This window comes from Nicotiana tabacum, chromosome 22, assembly GCF_000715075.1.
Source record: "Nicotiana tabacum cultivar K326 chromosome 22, ASM71507v2, whole genome shotgun sequence".
In the NCBI taxonomy this organism is placed as follows: domain Eukaryota; kingdom Viridiplantae; phylum Streptophyta; class Magnoliopsida; order Solanales; family Solanaceae; genus Nicotiana; species Nicotiana tabacum.
Window position 1 is genome coordinate 25,722,298 of NC_134101.1, and position 18,613 is coordinate 25,740,910.

General features: G+C 37.6%; 1 pseudogene; it reads left to right on the forward strand.

Annotated features, from left to right (window-relative positions):
- The first annotated feature begins 12,672 nt into the window (after positions 1-12,672).
- On the forward strand, positions 12,673-16,264 carry LOC107798063 (mitogen-activated protein kinase kinase kinase 20-like; annotated as a pseudogene).
- Positions 16,265-18,613: the final 2,349 nt, after the last annotated feature.

Genomic DNA, 18,613 nt, shown 5'->3' on the forward strand with positions numbered 1-18,613 from the left:
TACTCTGTATCAAATTAGATCAAGTATCCTTAAAACCACGTACAAATTCAATTGTTATTCAATTTTGAGGGTAAACACTTATTTCTAAAGTTCTTTGAACATTTGTATATGTCACAACCATCCGACTTTTAGTACGTAGTGTTTGTTTTGTTGTAATAATAAAGAACAAACTTCTTTATGGTGGTAAGTTTGTATGTATCTTAACATATTTATTGGATTTAAATTTTAAGTTATGTATATGTTAGATAGTGTAAATAAATTTTATACTATAAGTGTACTTTTGTTTAACCAAAGAATTAGATTCTCAGTCAAAGCCTATTTTTAGAAGTACTCGGGTTACTGATAATCAAGAAATTCAATATTCTCTCAAAAATAAGAAAGGAAATCAGAATCAGAAATGACAAAGTAATCAATAGAAAGCACAAGAAAGTAATTATATTCCAATGTTCATCAGAACGTGTCCTTACAAGTGAAATTCCCTTCCCTTATATAGGAATTTACAAATATAACGTTTCTTCCCTTTTATGACCGAATCATTATGAGTATTAATGACATTAATGAAACGTTATAATTGGCAACCGTAACTGTTCATGAAGATTCTGTAACGGCTCTTATTCTTCTTCCGCATTAATTAGAGGTTCATAAATCTTCCCTCTTTACTGTCTTGATTCATCCTGCTTGTGTCTCTTCACTGAGTAATTTAGGCTCGAGCAACCATACCCTTTCGTCTCGTGAGTGATTTGTACGTACCTGTTGTAAATCGTTAATCTTTTAATGCGACACTCCAGTTGTCATCTTATTAGTGATCTACGTATCTTGCCCTGTCATCCTCATATAATTCCATGTGTAACATTTATTTTTTACCAATACAGATAGTCCCCCCACTTGCCGAATATTCTGCAATTGAATATTTGGGAAGTGGCACGTATTTATGGCGGGAATGTTTTTCTGCCGTTTCCCATGTATTATTGCATTTTCTTTATAACCATCGCTTCGTATGTCACTTCCATTTAATGTACGTGCTACGTGGTTCGTCGATTGGGTATGTGACTCTTCAGCGGTTTTTAAAGCTTTCTTGCGGCTGCGTTAGTCACTTTTAGTTTCACAAAACCTTCAATCTGCAGTGTTTTTCTTCTTTAGTCGTTCTTGTTATTCAACACGCATTATTTTCTTATATAACCATGTCTTCATCAAACCCCGATCCTCGCAGAGTAGCAATTGTAGATGAACTTCCCCCTTCAACTGCTCATGTTAGGAGTAGAAGAGGTGGTAGATTACATAGTTTAGGATCTGTATCTATTCGTGGTTCTACTTCTCAAACCAACGTTGCTACCCCTTATTCTTCTAGAACTAGGGCTTCTTCAACTCATAGATCTTCTGCCAGAAATAGGGATTCGAGTGAACCTATTCGAGAACCAATTATTGACGAAATTATTCCTACAGAATTTTCTTTCTCCACTGATCGTGAATCAATTAGAAATCAAGTTACTTTTATGACTTCCCATGATCGTGCCGACGTTTATCCTTCCTAGATTACTGAGGGTTTGATTTCTCTTGTGCGAAAAGAATGCCATTGGAAATTTGACTTTTCAATTTTAGTTCTTGGTCCAAACCAAAGGATTACTTCATTCCAAGCTGGTTACTCTTTCGTTTACACATATCCTTTTACACTATTGACCCAACCATCATAGAATTTTGCCGTTTCTTTAACGTTTTCTTAGGACAGATTGGTCCTATTGTATGGAGAGTTGTTGCATGTTTAAGATACCTGGCTAATTCGGCCTCTTTACCCTTCACCTTTCAACACTTGCTTCATCTTTATTCCCCTAAGTTGTTTCGTTCAGGGGTGTTTACTCTCGTGGTAGGAGTAAAAGGGTTTTGGTTAGCCCTGAAGATGATAAAGACCGTGGCTGGTATGCTCGTTTTGTTGCTTCTCCCCCAAGTGATTTAGTGGGTGAAGAGAACATGCCTTTTCCAGAAAAATGAAACTTTGCACGTAAGTTTTTTTTAGATATCTTTCTTCTCTTTTATGAAGGAAGAAGAAACTTACGATCCCGTGGTTGTTTTTTTTTCTTTTTAGCAACCATGGAAGTTGTCGAAGAAATATCAGACTCCCGTGCTTGGGTAGAAAAATTACTGTCGGTTGCTCCTATGGAAGGAAGGTCTTGGAAATACCTTTCTCATAGTTTGGTTGGAAAGTTAAAACTCATGGTATGCTTCCCTTTAACTTTCTTCCTTTCTTTCATATTTATTTGGAGATTTACTAACTTCTTCTTCTGCTAGGGTTTCCCATACGGGGTGTTAGTGCCGCGTCTATTGCTTCATCAAGACTTTCTTTGTCCATGGCTCAAGAGATGATTTTGAGTTCTTCATCAAAGAGAAAAGCAGAGAAAGCTCATGCTTATGAGGGTGAAGAGGAATGAGAGGAGGGCTATTTAGTGCGTAAGCCTCGGGCTAGGAGACGCGTTATTTCGGATGATGAAGCCATTCCTCCTCCAAATTCAGTTCCCGTGAATGAGCCTGAAAATGCCACTTTGGTGAGCTCTGATGAAGAGATGATTGGTGCACCTCGTGACTCTACAGAACAATTGTTTTCCTATGGGTTTGATAGTGAAGACTTTGGCTTAGTTTCTGATAAAGCACCCCTTTCCTCCTTTCCAGTATTTGCTCCTATTGGTTCTTAGTTTCCCGCGCCTGTTGTTGCTGCCACTGCTCCTCCCATGGCTATTTTTACTTCCTCAACTATCCCTATTGCTACCACTTCTCATGTTGAAGTTGGTTCTTCCAGTAGCAGTAGGATGATGAAAAAAGTTACCATTGAAGTCCCCGAGGATGGTAATCTTTTGAAAAAGTCCAGCCAAGCTGATGTATGGCTGAAACCGCTGATTGGCCTAGTTGAGAAGTCTAAATTGGAAAACCACAGCTCTTTGACATGGATGAATGACATTGTCCATTAATATTTAAAGGTATAAGCCTTAGCTTTTTATTTTGCATGTGATTTCTTTATCTTTGTTTGATAATCACTTATTCCCTTTCTTTTGTAGATCAACATGATAAGCATAGAGCTGATGAAGAGAATTGTCCATACTGAGCAGTTAGTCAACGACTATCATACGGAAGCGGACAACTGGAAAGAACAATTTGAAGGCCTTCAGTTAGAAAAAGAAGTTTTAGATGAGGAAAAGTGTGCTTTGGAACAACAAGTGAAAGTGATGGCAGCAGAATTGGCGATTGAAAAAGCCTCTTCCAGTCAAGTGGGCAAGGATAAAGACCTCCTTGAGTCTTCATTTGTCGAGCAACTTTCTAAAGCTACTGAGAAAATTAGGGGTCTGAAAGAACTGCTTAATTTGAAGGAAGTCTATGCCGGGGAGCTTGTTCAAACGCTCACTCAGGCTCAAGAAGACCTTCGTGCATCTTCTAACAAGGTCCAGTTCTTAGAGAGATCACTCGCCCCTTTACAAACTTCTTATCATGTTGTTTTGACTGAAAAAGCAGAGTTGGAGGCCGAAATTGAGCAATGGAAGAGGGATTATGAGGCCCTTGAGGATAAATCAACTCTTGATGTAAGCTGGGCTTTCTTAAACACGCGCCTCGAGACTTTGTGGAGGCTAACCAGGAAGGTTTTGACTTGACTGCTGAGATTGCAAAAACTAAGGAAACCATTGAAAAAACTCAGCAAAGTCAAAACTTTTCTTCACTTGAGGTCGGCATTCCCGAGGGTGATGAACTTACTCGTGGTGAAGTTAGTGTTCAAATCTCTCCTGCTCAAGTCGAACCTTCTGCTGCTGATGATGATGCCATCTTGACTTCTCCCGCTGCTGATAGTACTACTTTAGAATCTGCCCCATAATGAACTTGTGTTTGGAAAGTTTATTGTATTTTTTTTATTTGTGGAATGGTTGGCAAGTATTACCCCTGATCCATTTTGGGGTTTAATATCAAATACTTTGATTTGAACTAAGTTTATACTTAGTTTTAACCGAGTTTATATAATATTTCATTTTGAGTTTCTGTTCTACTCTTACAATATTTCATTTTGAGTTTTTGTTCTACTCTTTTATTATGCATTTAAAAATGCTTCAATACTCCGTGACTTTTTGAACAGACACGAATTATAAAAGAGGGCCCTTTTATAAACGACACTTAATGAAGAAGACGTCTCAACTTCATAATGGTGTAAACATACGAAAGAAGAAATAGGAACACACACATTTCTTTGAATAACTTTGAGGAAGTTTTGTATCATTCGAACTTTCAAATTGTATAATACTTTACATGTATTCAAGTATCATCTATAACTCTTTCGTAATTGTTTTCTTTTCAACAGATTTTATAAAATTCAAGGGTATATCTTGCAACCCATGACTAAATATTGCCTTTAACCTAAACACTCGTAAGATTTTGAAATTTACATCCACGAGTGTATTCTTCATAGGTTTTTGAATCAGGCTTGCGTTTTTTGCTCTTAACTTTCAATTTGTTGGGTAGACCATAGGTTTGACTTGAATTCTGACTTTTCTAATCTTCTTTGCCTTCCTTATATATATATATATATATATATATATATATATATATATATATATATATATATATATATATATATATATATATAGTCCCCCAAGTGTTTGAGCTTTGAAGTATGAAATCTCGAGCACTTGATTATTCCTTCCATGTGGTCCATTTCCTGAAAAGGAAAAATGTACGGGACTCGGAGGTATATATAATTTAGATGATGACTGCTTAACCCTTTATATTTCCATCAGAAAGGTTGCAACCCTAGACCGGGAATAATATTGCTTCCGCGTGTCCTTCAGGTCTAATATCATTATTTGGTGTGGGCTAGCTTTTTTCCTATTATCTAAAATTGTTAGTATAATTTTAACTATACAAAACGAAAATCGTAATTGAACGATACCTGACCGTGGGTATTTCATTTGCTCAGAAATAGTATTTCTTTAAATGAACAGCATTCCAACTCGAGGGTAAAACCTTGCCATCCATGGTTTCTAACTCGTAGGCACCTTTTCCAGTGATACCTCGAACTTTATAGGGTCCTTCCCAATTTGGATTTAACTTTCCTGCTCCGGTTGTTTTCGTTTATTGGAAAACCTTTTTAAGAACAAAGTCCCTAATTTTGAAGTACCTGAGGTGAGCCTTTCTGTTGTAGTATCGTTCTATGATTTGCTTTTGTGCTGCCATCCGTATTAAAGTTGCTTCTCTTCTTTTTCGAGTAAGTCCAAATTTGTTCTTAATTCCTCATTGTTCGACTCTTCCATTGCCAATGCGAATCTCGTGCTTGATACTCCTATTTCAACCAGGATTAAAGATTCTAAACCATACACAAACGAAAATGGAGTTTCTCCTGTGGCTATTTTTGTTGTGGTTCTATAAGCCCATAACACTCCTGGTAATTCTTCAGGCCAATTCCCTTTCGATTTTTCTAGTCTCTTCTTCAAATTATTGATGATAATCTTATTCATCGACTCAGCTTGTCCATTTGCCACAGGATGGTAAGGTGAAGAGGTTATTCATTTGATTTTCCAACTTTGAAAGAACTCTGTGATTTTCGAGCCTATAAATTGTGGGCCATTATCACATACGATTTCTTTTGGGACTCCAAACCGGCATATAATGTTTCGCCAAATGAAGTCTTTAACCTCCTTCTCTCGCACCTATTTGAAAGCTCCTGCCTCTACCCATTTTGAAAAGTAATATGTTAACACTAATAAGTACCGTACCTTTCCTTTAGCTTGTGGTAAAGGCCCTACTATATTCATTCCCCATTTCATAAATGGCCATGGAGAAATAACTGCATGTAATAACTCTGCAGGTCGATGCATATTGTTGGCATATCGTTGACACTTATCACATTTGGCTACAAAATTTTCCGCATCTTCTTACATCTTAGGCCAGTAGTATCCTGCCCTAATTAGTGTTTTAACTAAAGATCTTCCACCTGCGTGATTTCCGAATTGCCCTTCATGTACTTCCCTCATCACGTACTCCGTTTGATTGGGTCCAAGGCACCTTGCTAATAGACCGCCAAATATTTTTCGATATAAATTATCTCGAATTAGGCAGTAACGAACAGCTTTTCTTCGAAGCACTTGAGATTCTTTCTTGCCTTCAGGTACGATCCCGTACTGCAAAAAATTAACAATCTCGTTTCTCCAATCCCAGGTTAAATTATTAAAGCTTACCTCATGTTTATCCTGGTCAAGTGGTGAATGAAATAAATGGATTACAATGGCATTTTCCTCACTCGTTACTTCTGCAACTGAAGCAAGGTTAGCCAACGCATCTGCTTCTGCATTTTCTTCCCTAGGTATTTGCACGATCTTCCATGATTGGAATTGCCTGACCAATTCTCGTGCCTTTTCCAAGTATTGTTGCATTCGTGGCTCTCTAGCAGTGTAAGTCCCCTGCATCTGATTGACTACCAGTTGAGAGTCACTTTTAATCTTGATTTGCTCTATGGAGAGTTCTCGTGCTAGTTCCAAACCTGCAATTACAGCTTCATACTTTGTTTCATTGTTAGTAATAGGGTAACATTTAATTGCTTGTTTTATACTTTCACTTGAGGGTGGGATTAAGACAATACCTAAACTGGCTCCTTTGACATTTGAAGAGCCATCAGTAAATAAAGTTCACGTACCTGGATTAGCTCCATTAAAAATTTGTAATTCCTTTTCTAGTTCAGGAATTATTTTTGTATTAAATCTGCGACGAAATCTGCTAGAACTTGAGATTTTACTGTTGTTCTAGGTTGATAAATAATGTCATATTCACTTAGTTCTATTGCTCATTTGGCTAGTCTGCCTGACAATTCTTGTTTATGCAAAATACTCCTTAATGGATATGCAGTTACTACGGAGATAGGATGTCATTGAAAATATGGTCTCAATTTCCTAGCTGCCATGACTAATGCTAAAGCTAGTTTCTCTAGATGAGGATATCTAATTTCAACATCTAATAAAGATTTACTAACATAATAAATAGGAGATTGTTTACCTTTGTCCTCCCTTACTAAAACTGCACTTACAGCTACTTCTGCAACTGCAAGATATACAAAAAGTCTTTCTCAATCCCTTGGTTTAGATAGTAAGGGAGGATTTGTTAAGTATGCCTTCAAATCTTTGAGGGATTATCGGCATTCCTCAGTCCATTCAAACTGATTTTGCTTCTTCAAAACTGAAAAGAATTTAAAGCTTTTCTCTGAAGATCTTGAAATGAATCTTCCCAGAGCTGCAATCCTACCTGTCAATCTTTGTACTTCTTTTTTGCTTGTGAGTATATCAGGTATTTCTTCAATAGCTTTAATATGTGTAGGATTTACTTCAATTCTTCTATTAGATACTAGAAAGCCTAGAAACTTACCTGAAGCTACGCCAAAAGCGCACTTTTCTGGGTTCAGTTTCATATTATATCTGCGAAGGATCTCGAAGGTAGTTAAAAGATGTTGAAAGTGATCTTCCGCTTGTGTAGATTTGACCAACATATCATCAATGTACACCTCCATCGTCTTCCCCAGGCGTTCTTGGAACATCTTGGTCACCAACCTCGGATACGTGTCTCCAGCATTTTTCAAGCCAAAAGGCATGACTTTGTAACAATAAGTCCCCCTATTTGTAATAAATAAAGTTTTTTCTTCGTCTAAGGGGTCCATTTTTATTTGATTATAACCAGAATACGCATCTAGAAAGCTTAATAATTCGTGGCTTGTGGTATCTCCAATCAGTTAATCTATATGCGGTAAAGGGAATGAATCCTTCGGGCATGTTTTATTTAAGTTAGTGTAATCCACACACACTCTCCATTTACCATTCTTTTATGGAATAACCACAATATTAGCTAGCCAATTAGGATATTTTACCTGTATTGAATCAATCTTTAAGAGTTTCTGTACCTCTTCATCGATCACTTGATTTTTGAATGATCCTTGCTTCCTCTTCTTTTGTTTGGCAGGTATGAATGATGGATCTTCATTTAATTTATGAATCATCACCTCCGGAGGTATACCTGTCATATCTAAATGGGACCATGCAAAACAATCAGCGTTAGCTTTTAAATAATCAATTAACTTACCTCTCCTATCTGGGTTTAACTTTGCTCCGATATGAATTCTTTGATCTGGCCAATGTTCGAATAGTGGAACAGCTTCAAGCTCCTCAATCATTGTTTTAATATTTTCGTTCTCCTCTGGCTCTTGAATTACATCTGGTCTAGAATCCACATCTGTTTGTTTTGATACAATTTCTATTGAAATTTGATTTACCGCATCTTTCTCACTTGCACCCGCATCTTTTTGATTTGCACTCGTATCTTTTTGACTTGGCTGTATCACCGAATTGATGCTCCTTGAAGTTTGTTGATCTCCTCGAATCTGTTGAATTTCCCATTTTGAAGGGAATTTGATAACCTGATGTAATGTGGATGGCACAACATCCATATCATAAATCCACGGCCTCCCAAGAATCACATTATAGGCCATATCCGTGTCTATCACTTGAAATTTTATTTCTTTGGTGACCCCCTCTGCGTATGTGCTTAGTTTAATATTGCCCTTTGTAATAACGGTTGAGTTATCAAACCCAGATAAGGAATGTGCTTTTGGAACTACACGATCGCCCATCAGCATTTCGTTCATCACTCGTAATAAAATGATATTCACAAAGCTACTTGGGTCAATCAAAACTCATTTTACATTAGTATCATGTATAAGTAAAGATATTACCAGTGCATCGTTGTGAGGAATCATTAACGCATCGGCATCTGCATCATCAAAGTTTATGTTGCCGTATTCCAGAGTTTGGCGAGTTCGCTTCCCGTGAGTTATTGTGAACTTTGTTGTTTTTCTCGCGGCTGTATAGGTTACGCCGTTGACTTCTTCCCCTCCGTTTATCACATTTACTGTTCTATTTGGAGACGGAGGTTTTGGGGGCTCTTGCCTATTTTTCATGTAAGCTTGTTTGCCTTTCTCGCTGAACAATTCCGTCAGATAACCCTGCTTTAATAAATGTTCCACCTCACCTTGTAATAATCTGCAGTCTGATGTTCTATGGTCGTGATCATTATGGAACTCGCACCAAAAGTCTGGGTTTGTTCTATTTGAATTTGATCTCATCTCTTTAGGCCATCGTACCTTATCTCCCATGCTTCTTAAAACAACGACCAACTCGAAGGTACTCACGTTAAAATTGTAGTCCCCAATCTTTGCGTTTGTATTAGCATCTCTGTTACGTTCACCTTGATTTTTTCTGAATCTCGACGATGACGAACCTGAATCTCTATTTGCGAACCTGTGATCAGCCTGCACGTCTTCGAATTTGGAACGAGCTTCTTGCCCCAAAGGTCCCATGTAAGGCTCGTACCTACTCTTACCAGACCTCTTCTCAGATTCTAACCGCCTCGAACCTGTTTTTTCTTCAACCCTTGACTGAGCTACGGTATCTTCTTCGATCCGTAAATTGGTACTGTACCTATTATAGACATCATTCCATGTCGTGGCAGGGAATTCTTGTAGGCTCTCTTTAAGCCTCCTTGTAGCTTCTGAACGTTTCTCATTTAAATTGCTTGCAAATGCCATGACTGCCCAATTGTCAGGTACTCTTAGAAGCAACATTCTTTCACGTTGGAATCTGTCTACGAATTCTCGAAGCAATTCTGTATCTCCTTGCTTTACTTTGAATATATTCTCCATTCTCTTTTTAACTTTTTGTGCACCCGAGTGTGCTTTTATAAATAGATCTGCAAGCTCAGCAAAAGAATCAATAGAATTTTTAGGTAAAAGAGAGTAGCATGTTAACGCTCCTTTAGTAAGTGTTTTCCCAACTTTTTGACCAGCACATATTCAATCTCCTGCTTGGTTAAATCATTGCCATTTACTCCCGTGGTGAATGCAGTAACGTGGTCACGTGGATCGGCCGTTCCATCATATTTCGGGATGTCAGGTATTTTGAACTTTTTGGGAATTGGTAATAGAGTTTCGCTTGGTTTCCATGGTTGTTGTGAATATTTATCGAAATCAACTCCTTTGATCACAGGTGGTACGCCGGGTATTTGCTCAATACAGTCATTTTATTCTTTCACCTGTTTCTGCAAGGTTAGTATTAAAGTTTGTAAATCAGAATTATTAGGCGTACCTGGTCTCCCATCACGTGACTCGTTGGGAGTTCCTCTGCTCCCAGAATTAGCCAACCCTGATCGTGAAATTTTCACAGTTGCAGTATTGTTTGGTGGAGGTGTGGGTGATACAGTTGATAATCCCCTCACGAAAGCCTGGAGAGCATCATTCGCGTACTCAGCAATTAACTGCTTCACAGCATCCTGCTCGACAGTTTGTTCATTTCCATGTTGTTCATTATTATGAGTAGTGGATCTTTCTGGTGATGCTTCTCTTGAATTGCGTGGGCTTCCTTGAGGTGACGGAACTGAGGTTCCTTCCACCTACTGGTTGTTGTCATTGACATTCGACAAGATTCAGTTGAGAGAGAGTGATTTGGAAAGTAAGAGAAGATTATCAGATTCTGGTAACTGAACCAATTTGTTTAACCAAAGAATTAGATTCTCAGTCAAAGCCTATTTTTAGAAGTACTCGGGTTACTGATAATCAAGAAATTCAATATTCTCTCAAAAATAAGAAAGGAAATAAGAATCAGAAATGACAAAGTAATTAATAGAAAGCACAAGAAAGTAATTATATTCCAATGTTCATCAGAACGTGTCCTTACAAGTGAAATTTCCTTCCCTTATATAGGAATTTACAAATATAACGTTTCTTCCCTTTTATGACCGAATCATTATAAGCATTAATAACATTAATGAAACGTTATAATTGGCAACCGTAACTGTTCATGAAGATTCTGTAACGGTTCTGATTCTTCTTCCAAATTAATTAGAGGTTCATGAATCTTCCTTCTTTACTGTCTTGATTCATCCTGCCTATGTCTCTTCACTGAGTAATTTAGGCTCGAGCAACCGTATCCTTTCATCTCGTGAGTGATTTGTTCGTACCTGTTGTAAATCATGAATCTTTTAATGTGATACTCCATTTGTCATCTTCTTAGTGATCCACGTATCTTGCCCTGTCATCCTCATATAATTCCACGTGTAACATTTATTTTTTACCAATACAATTTTAATATGATGTAACAGGTCACCTACCTTATTTTTTAGGTTACTGATATCTTTAATTATTATGATCAAATTGTCCAATGATAATTGATATGGAATGCTTTTGTCAAGTATCCAAATTGAGATAAGGATCTATATATAACCACCGTAAGTGTATTTACTAAATGCACAGCATTTCAGATAAAAAATAAACCTCGGATCGATCCTATGACAAGTTCAAAGGGATAAGCGATAAAGACTTTTGTTGCAAACATAGTGTTGATGCAACACCATTTATCTTCTTACTTCTTAGATAGGATTTATGTGTGTTGTACTGCCTCAGGTATTTTTAATTTTAATTATGCATAAATTGATATATAGCTCTGATAAATAGACATTGGGCATAACGTAATTCAACCCCAAAAATCATATAATGAGATCAAGTAATCCAAATCCCATCTATATGGGACTCAAATGAAGCCAATTCACATTTGAATTGATGATTACACTTAAAGAAATAAGTGATGCATATCTTGAGGTAAAATAGAACAAGAATTTTCATAAACCACTATAATTTAGAGCATGGTAACTATAATTTGCTTAATTATTATTTGTAACTATTTTTCAATTGTTACTAACTTATATCACGTATATTCAAATGTGCAACGAATACAACTTGTGTGAACGGTATTCATTTGCACAACAAATACAACATGTATATTCGTTCGCGCAATTGTATTCATTCGTACAACGAATACAATATGTATTGCATTTATTCACGCAACGAATATAACTAAGGAAAGATATAGAAATACCAAAAAAAATAAAATGTTCTTGTTGAGAGTCAAACTCAAGACCTCCGCTAACTAACTGAACGCTCTAACCAACTGAGCTACAAGAGCTTGTTGCTCTCTTGTTTCAGTTCAAAATAATTAATCTCTTATTTCAATTTACTATATAATTCAAATATAGCTATGAATGATAAATTTGCTGAAAGTATAGCTACAAATTGTAAATACAGTGTAAATGTTTGATGTGTCGCGTATTTTATAGAATACTAATTTGAAATTATTAGATGATATAGGTAATTGATAACTAAAAGTTATTATTTAAAAGGAATATTTGAAATACAAATTTAAGATATATTAAGAATTACTAAATTACCTCAAATCTCATAAAATATGCTTTACTCTTGAGCATTAAAATATCCTTTCTCCTTGATGATTCAATATTCATGCATAATTATTCTATATTTTTCAAGTGAAAGTCAAGACCATAGTTAGCGAGCTTAGACATAAAAAGATTATGTACATCACTAAACAAGAGTAAGTTAATTATCTATTTGTAATGAAAAACGTTAATTATCTAAAGAGTAAGAATAACGTTTGAACATTGATTTAAAAATATATACCTATAATAATAATAATAATAATAATAATATCTAAAGATAGGAATTGACAAAATATTCAGAACAATACAATTAACAAATATAGTTGCTATATTTTGCTTTAGTTTTTGCTCTTTACTCTTCCTTAAAATAAACTAACTAAATTTTGTTAAATGAGCTTAGTCTCTTTTGAAATAAAATATGTGTATTTCTATCGTTTAAACAAGGAAGGAGAATTTGGGTTTGTTTCCTTAGCTTCCACTGATAATACTGATAACGCTGGTACTGTTGATCATAGTCAAATTCCACCACTTATTGCGGTAAAGTCTCGTATGTTCAGCCCGTTCTGAATCGCTTCAAGTAGAGAGGGAATTTCTCCGCATGTTTGAAGATTCTCCTCACATTCTTCGGTCTTTCGGTTTTAAAGTCACCCTAGAAGACGGTGTTCTCCTCTACAACTTATTGTTAGAATATACATCCGGTGGAAGCTTGGCTGATCGTTTGAATTATTCCGGTAAAGGAATGCCATAGATTAAAGGTAAATAACACACAAAAAACATCGTTTTAGGGCTCAGTCGCATTCATGGTGCGGGAATCATTCACTGCGATATAAAGCCTCACAACTGTAACGATCCGGCCGGTCATTTTGAGTATTACAGCTCTGTTTTCACAATCATTGCTCAATTTATGCTTTACAGTTGTTATATGACTTGCCGGGGTAATTGATTCGGGTCCGGTGAGGTCTTGGAATGAATTGGAACACTTATTTCCAAAGTCTAAAACTTAAGGTAAAAAGGTTGGTTGGATATCGACCTATGTATAAATGACCCCGGAATAGAATTTTGATGATTCTAATAGCTCAGTATGGTAATTTTGGACTTAGGAGCGTGTCCGAAAAATTATTTGGAGGTCCGTAGCTAAATTAGGCTTGAAATGGCTAAAATAGAAATTTAAGTTTGGAAGTTTGACCGGGGAGCTGACTTTTTGATATCAGGATCGGAATTCGATTGTGGAAATTTAAATAGGTCTGTTATGTCATTTATGACTTGTGTGCAAAATTTGAGGTTAATCGGACTTAATTTGATAGGTTTCGACATCGAATGTAGAAGTTGAAAATTTTTAAGTTCATTAAGCTTGAAATGGGGTATGATTCGTGGTTTTAGTGTTGTTTGATGTGATTTGAAGACTCGACTAAGTTTGTATGATGTTTTAGGACTTGTTGGTATATTTGGTTGAGCTCTCGGGGGTCTCGGGTGAGTTTCGGATAGTTAACGAATCGAATTCGGACTTACAAGAAAATCTGAATCTGATGCAATCGCACCTGCGAAAATTGGCGGGCAGGTGCGAGCAGCTCGCAGAAGCGAGCATGGCAAGGGCAGAAACGGACGAGGGGCTGGTGAGGCAGTGATCGCAGGTGCGGACGGGTGGTCCGCAAAAGCTGCGTCGCACCTGCGAAGGTTCGATCGCAAAAGCGGATATGAGGGGGGCCAGGCGGCTTCGCAGAAGCGGACAGCTTCTCGCAGAAGTGAGTCCGCAGAAGCGAAATTCTTGTCCGCAGAAGTGATGAAGCCACAGAAGCGAAGAAATTTTCGCATCTGCAAGATCACAGATGCGGCTAAAATCTCGTAGAAGCGGAAACCCCTGGACAATACAAAAACAGAGGGGTTCCGAGTTTTGCCATTTTTGGGCATTTCAAGCTTGGGATAGGCGATTTTGAGCGAGGTTTTCACGGAAATTCTTGAGGTAAGTCACTTATGATCATTCTTACTCCATAATATTGAATTATGATCGAATAATCCGACTAGATTACGTGTTTTTGAGGTGTAAATCGGGAATTTGAACTTAGGGATTTGAAAATAAGATTTGAAGATTTAGAGGTCGAGTTGAGGACGGATTTTGGTAAAATTAGTATGGTTAGACTCGTGGTTGAATGAGCTTTCAGATTTTGTAACTTTTGTCGGGTTCCGAGACGTGGGTCCCACGGGCGAATTTTGAGTTAAATTTTGGATTTTGTTAGAAAATTTATATTTTCATATGAAAATTATTCCTGTAATTTGTATTGACTGAATCGAATTAATTATGACTAGATTCGAGCCGACCGGAGTCAGAAAATCGAGGGAAAGACATTCTACTTGACTGATTGAGCGTGATTCGAGGTGAGTGACCTGTCTAACCCTGTGTGGGGGAAATTTCTCTAGGATTTGATACTGTTGTATCATTTGTGATATGTGAGCGTCGTGTACACGAAGTGACGAGTGCGTACACGAGCTAAATTTGGAAATATCGGTTCTTGCTGAGTAATCTTCTTTTAAATTCTTTAACTGAGTTTCCTTAGTATATGTAGTGATCATGATTAGCCTAGTATCGCATATCTACGTGTCTTAACTCTTACTTGTAATATGTCCAACATGCTTAGCTGAATTACCTGCTTTCCTCTATTTGATTTAAATATTTAACTGTAAGATTTCTTGCTGAAAATTTATTGTTCCTCTGATTACCTGCTGCATATTTATTTTGGGACTACGAGGCGGTTCCTTGGGAGATCTCCATGTACTGCATATTTATTTTGGAACTACGAGGCGGTTTCTTGGGAGATCCCCCTGTACTGCATATTTATTTTGGGACTACGAGGCGGTTTCTCAGTAGATCCCCTTGTACTGCATATTTACTTTGGCACTACGAGGCGGTACGTCGGGAGATCCCCTTGCATATTTACTTTTGGAACTACGAAACGGTATCTCAGGAGCGCCCCCTGTTGTTTACCTCTATTTGTTGTGTTGTTCACTACTCAGTTATTTTATTATATTATTATATCCTCTGTCTTATTTTTTTCTATTATTTCCAGTAGGGCCTGACCTAACCTCGTCATAGCTCTACCAAGGTTAGGCTTGGCACTTACTGGGTACCACTGTGGTGTACTCATACTACGCTTCTGCACATCTTTTTGTGCAGATCCAGGTACTTCTTACCAGCCCAAATATCAGTGAGCTACCTATGTGCAGAGACTTCAAGGTATATCTGTCAGCGTCCGCAGACCTCAGAGTCCCCCTCTATCCTTATCATGTTTTTTTCCTTATTTTAGTAGACTCTGATGTATAGAGACATTAGTATTTCTCTTAGAAGCTTGTGACTTGTTTCTACCGGGTTTTGGGAGATTTTTGTTCTTTGACTTGAAGTTTCCATTTATTACAGCTATTGAGGTTTGAGTTTCAAACTCTTATTATGTTATTCCGCAATTTGTTAGGCTTACCTAGTCTTAGAGACTAGGTGCCATCACGACATCTTACGAAGGGTGAATTAGAGTCGTGACAACAACGTTCTACTTGTTACTCCTATTGATGATGATACAGCAGAGATCGCCAAGATCACTAATTTCGGGCTTGCTATGACTTTGGAACAGAGCTGGACACAAAAGTAGGGACTCCGGGGAACTAAAAGGTACATGGCACCTGAATCCATGCTTAGGCAGAAGTTTGGTCTAGAAGCGGATATTTGGGCTCTTGGTTGCACTGTCTACGAGTTGATCACTGGGAAACCCCTCTGGGAATCATCCAATTCTAATGCAAAGGTTGATAACCAAATTTTGAGAATGGGAAACTGTCACCAGAGGCAAAAGATTTTATGAGAAGTTGTCTGGTCAAGAATCCGAGCTCGCGTTGGACGACGGACATGCTGTTGAATCATATTTTTCTGAAATTAGCCGAAAATGTCCAGCTTGCAACAAAGACAAGTAAGAAGCAAAGTGGTTACATGTCCCTTTTGTAAAGACCCCATCAAAAGACAGCATTCAAGACACAGCCACAGATTCGCGATTTGATTATAGAACATTGATGCAGAGTTTGTTGGTACCTAACAATTGATCATAGAATATTGATTTGTAATATATATAAATTAAGAACTACGTGCGGGCGTGATCCCCTCTTAAGGATTTGTTAGTGGGGTACGTAGGCAGCTTGTGATCAAGATGATCTCAGGTGCAGCCCCTTTTTAGTTTAAAAATATATATTGTATATGTTTAAAGTTTATTAAACTCCTTACGAAGAAAAGTGACTTGATGTATGTGTTTATTGGACATCGATGAGTAGCATCAATTTTACAATACATGTTTCAGTAAAATGATCACAGATATACTATATTTCTTTGATTAATGTGAAGTGTTTTTCCAACTTCAAACATCAAGCTCTGTTGCTGGTTGACTAAATCCTAAATCTAGTTTGAGTGCATGCCGACAAGTTCATTGCATAGCTCGAACTTGTCTCTTGGTACCACCTTGGTCAGCATATCTGCGGGATTCTTACTTGTAGAAATCTTCTAGACTTTTAAAGATTCATTCTCTACTATTTCTCGAATCCAATGATATCTCACGTCGATATGTTTGGTCCTAGCATGGTACATGGAGTTCTTGCTAAGGTCTATTGCACTTTGACTGTCACAATAGACGACACACTCCTTCTAATGCAATCCAAGCTCTTGAAGGAGCCATTTCAACCATATCATATCCTTGCCAGCTTCAATAGCGGCAATATACTCTGTTTCAGTTGTAAAGAGTGCGACACACTTCTGCAACTTTGACTGCCATGATATAGCTCCCCCTGAAAATATGAACAAATATCCAGTAGTGGATTTTCTATTATCAATGTCACCTGCCATATCATCATCTGTATGGCCCTTCAAGATTGGATCAGATCCTCCAAAGCTCAAACAATCTCCTGTAGTACTTCTCAGGTACCTGAGTATCCACTTGACTGATTCCCAGTATTCTTTTCTAGGATTTTCAAGGAATCTGCTAACAACACCAACTACATGAGCAATATCAGGACTGGTGTATACCATTGCATACATCAAGCTTCCGACTGCTGAAGAATAAGAAACTCTAGCCATGTTCCCTTTCTCCTCCACTGTTGTAGGACATATCTTCTTCCTCAACTTTAGATGACTAGCAAGAGGTGTGCTGACTAGCTTAGCATTCTTCATGTTGAAGCGTTCCAGTACACGTTCAATGTACTTCTCCTGAGACAACCACAACTTTCTGCTTGCTCGCTCCCGAACTATCTTCATACCCAGAATTTATTGTGTTGGGCCCAATTCCTTCATATCAAATGACTTGGACAAATCTCTCTTCAACTTTGTGATCAGCCCCTTGTTTTTTTCCTACAATTAACATGTCATCCACATACAACAACAAAATAATAAAGTTGTTGTTAGAAAATCTTTTGAAGTATACACATGGATCAGAATATGTCTTTGTGTAAGTTTGACTTTTCATGAATGAGTTAATTAACATGGATCTTCTTGTACCACTGCCTTGGTGCCTGCTTTAATGACTTTTCAAAATAATAAAATCTTCTTGTACCACTGCCTTGGTGCCTGCTTCAATCCATAAAGACTCTTATTCAATTTGCACAGCATGTGTTTTTTTCCAGCTACTTCAAATCCTTCTGGCTACTCCATATAAATCTCCTCTTCCAAATCTCCATGAAAAATACAGTTTTCGCATCCAACTGCTCCACTTCAAGATCTAGGCTAGGTGCTAAGCTCAAAATTGTTCGAATAGAAGTCATTTTGACAACATGTGAGAAAATTTCGTCAAAATCAATACCTTTTTTTTGTTTGAAGCCTTTAACCACCAATCGAGCTTTGTATCTGACCAGCTTGCCATTTCCATCTTTCTTGAGTTTAAAGACCCACTTACATTTGAGTGGTCTTTTACCTTTTGGAAGTTCAACCAGCTTGTACGTGCCATTTTTCTACATAGATTCCATCTCCTCTTGCATGGCTTTCATCCACTGGTTCTTTTCTGGTTGAGACAACACCTACTTAAGACTTTCTGGCTCCCCTTCATCACTGATGAGGACATACTCTGTGGAAGGGTACTTGTATGACTCTACCATTGGCCTCTCTGATCTCCTCATAGGATGAGGTTGTTCTTCTTCCTGAGCGGGGTGCTCAACATGCTCGACATTATCATCAAGTTGCTCCCCCTGCTCAATAACCTTACCAGGTTGCTACCCCTGCTCGGCAACCTCGTCGGTCCTACTTTCTGCACTTGTGGGATTGTTAGAAGTAGAAGGAATAGTAAAAAGGTTAGGAATTATACCATTCTTGGCCTTCTCT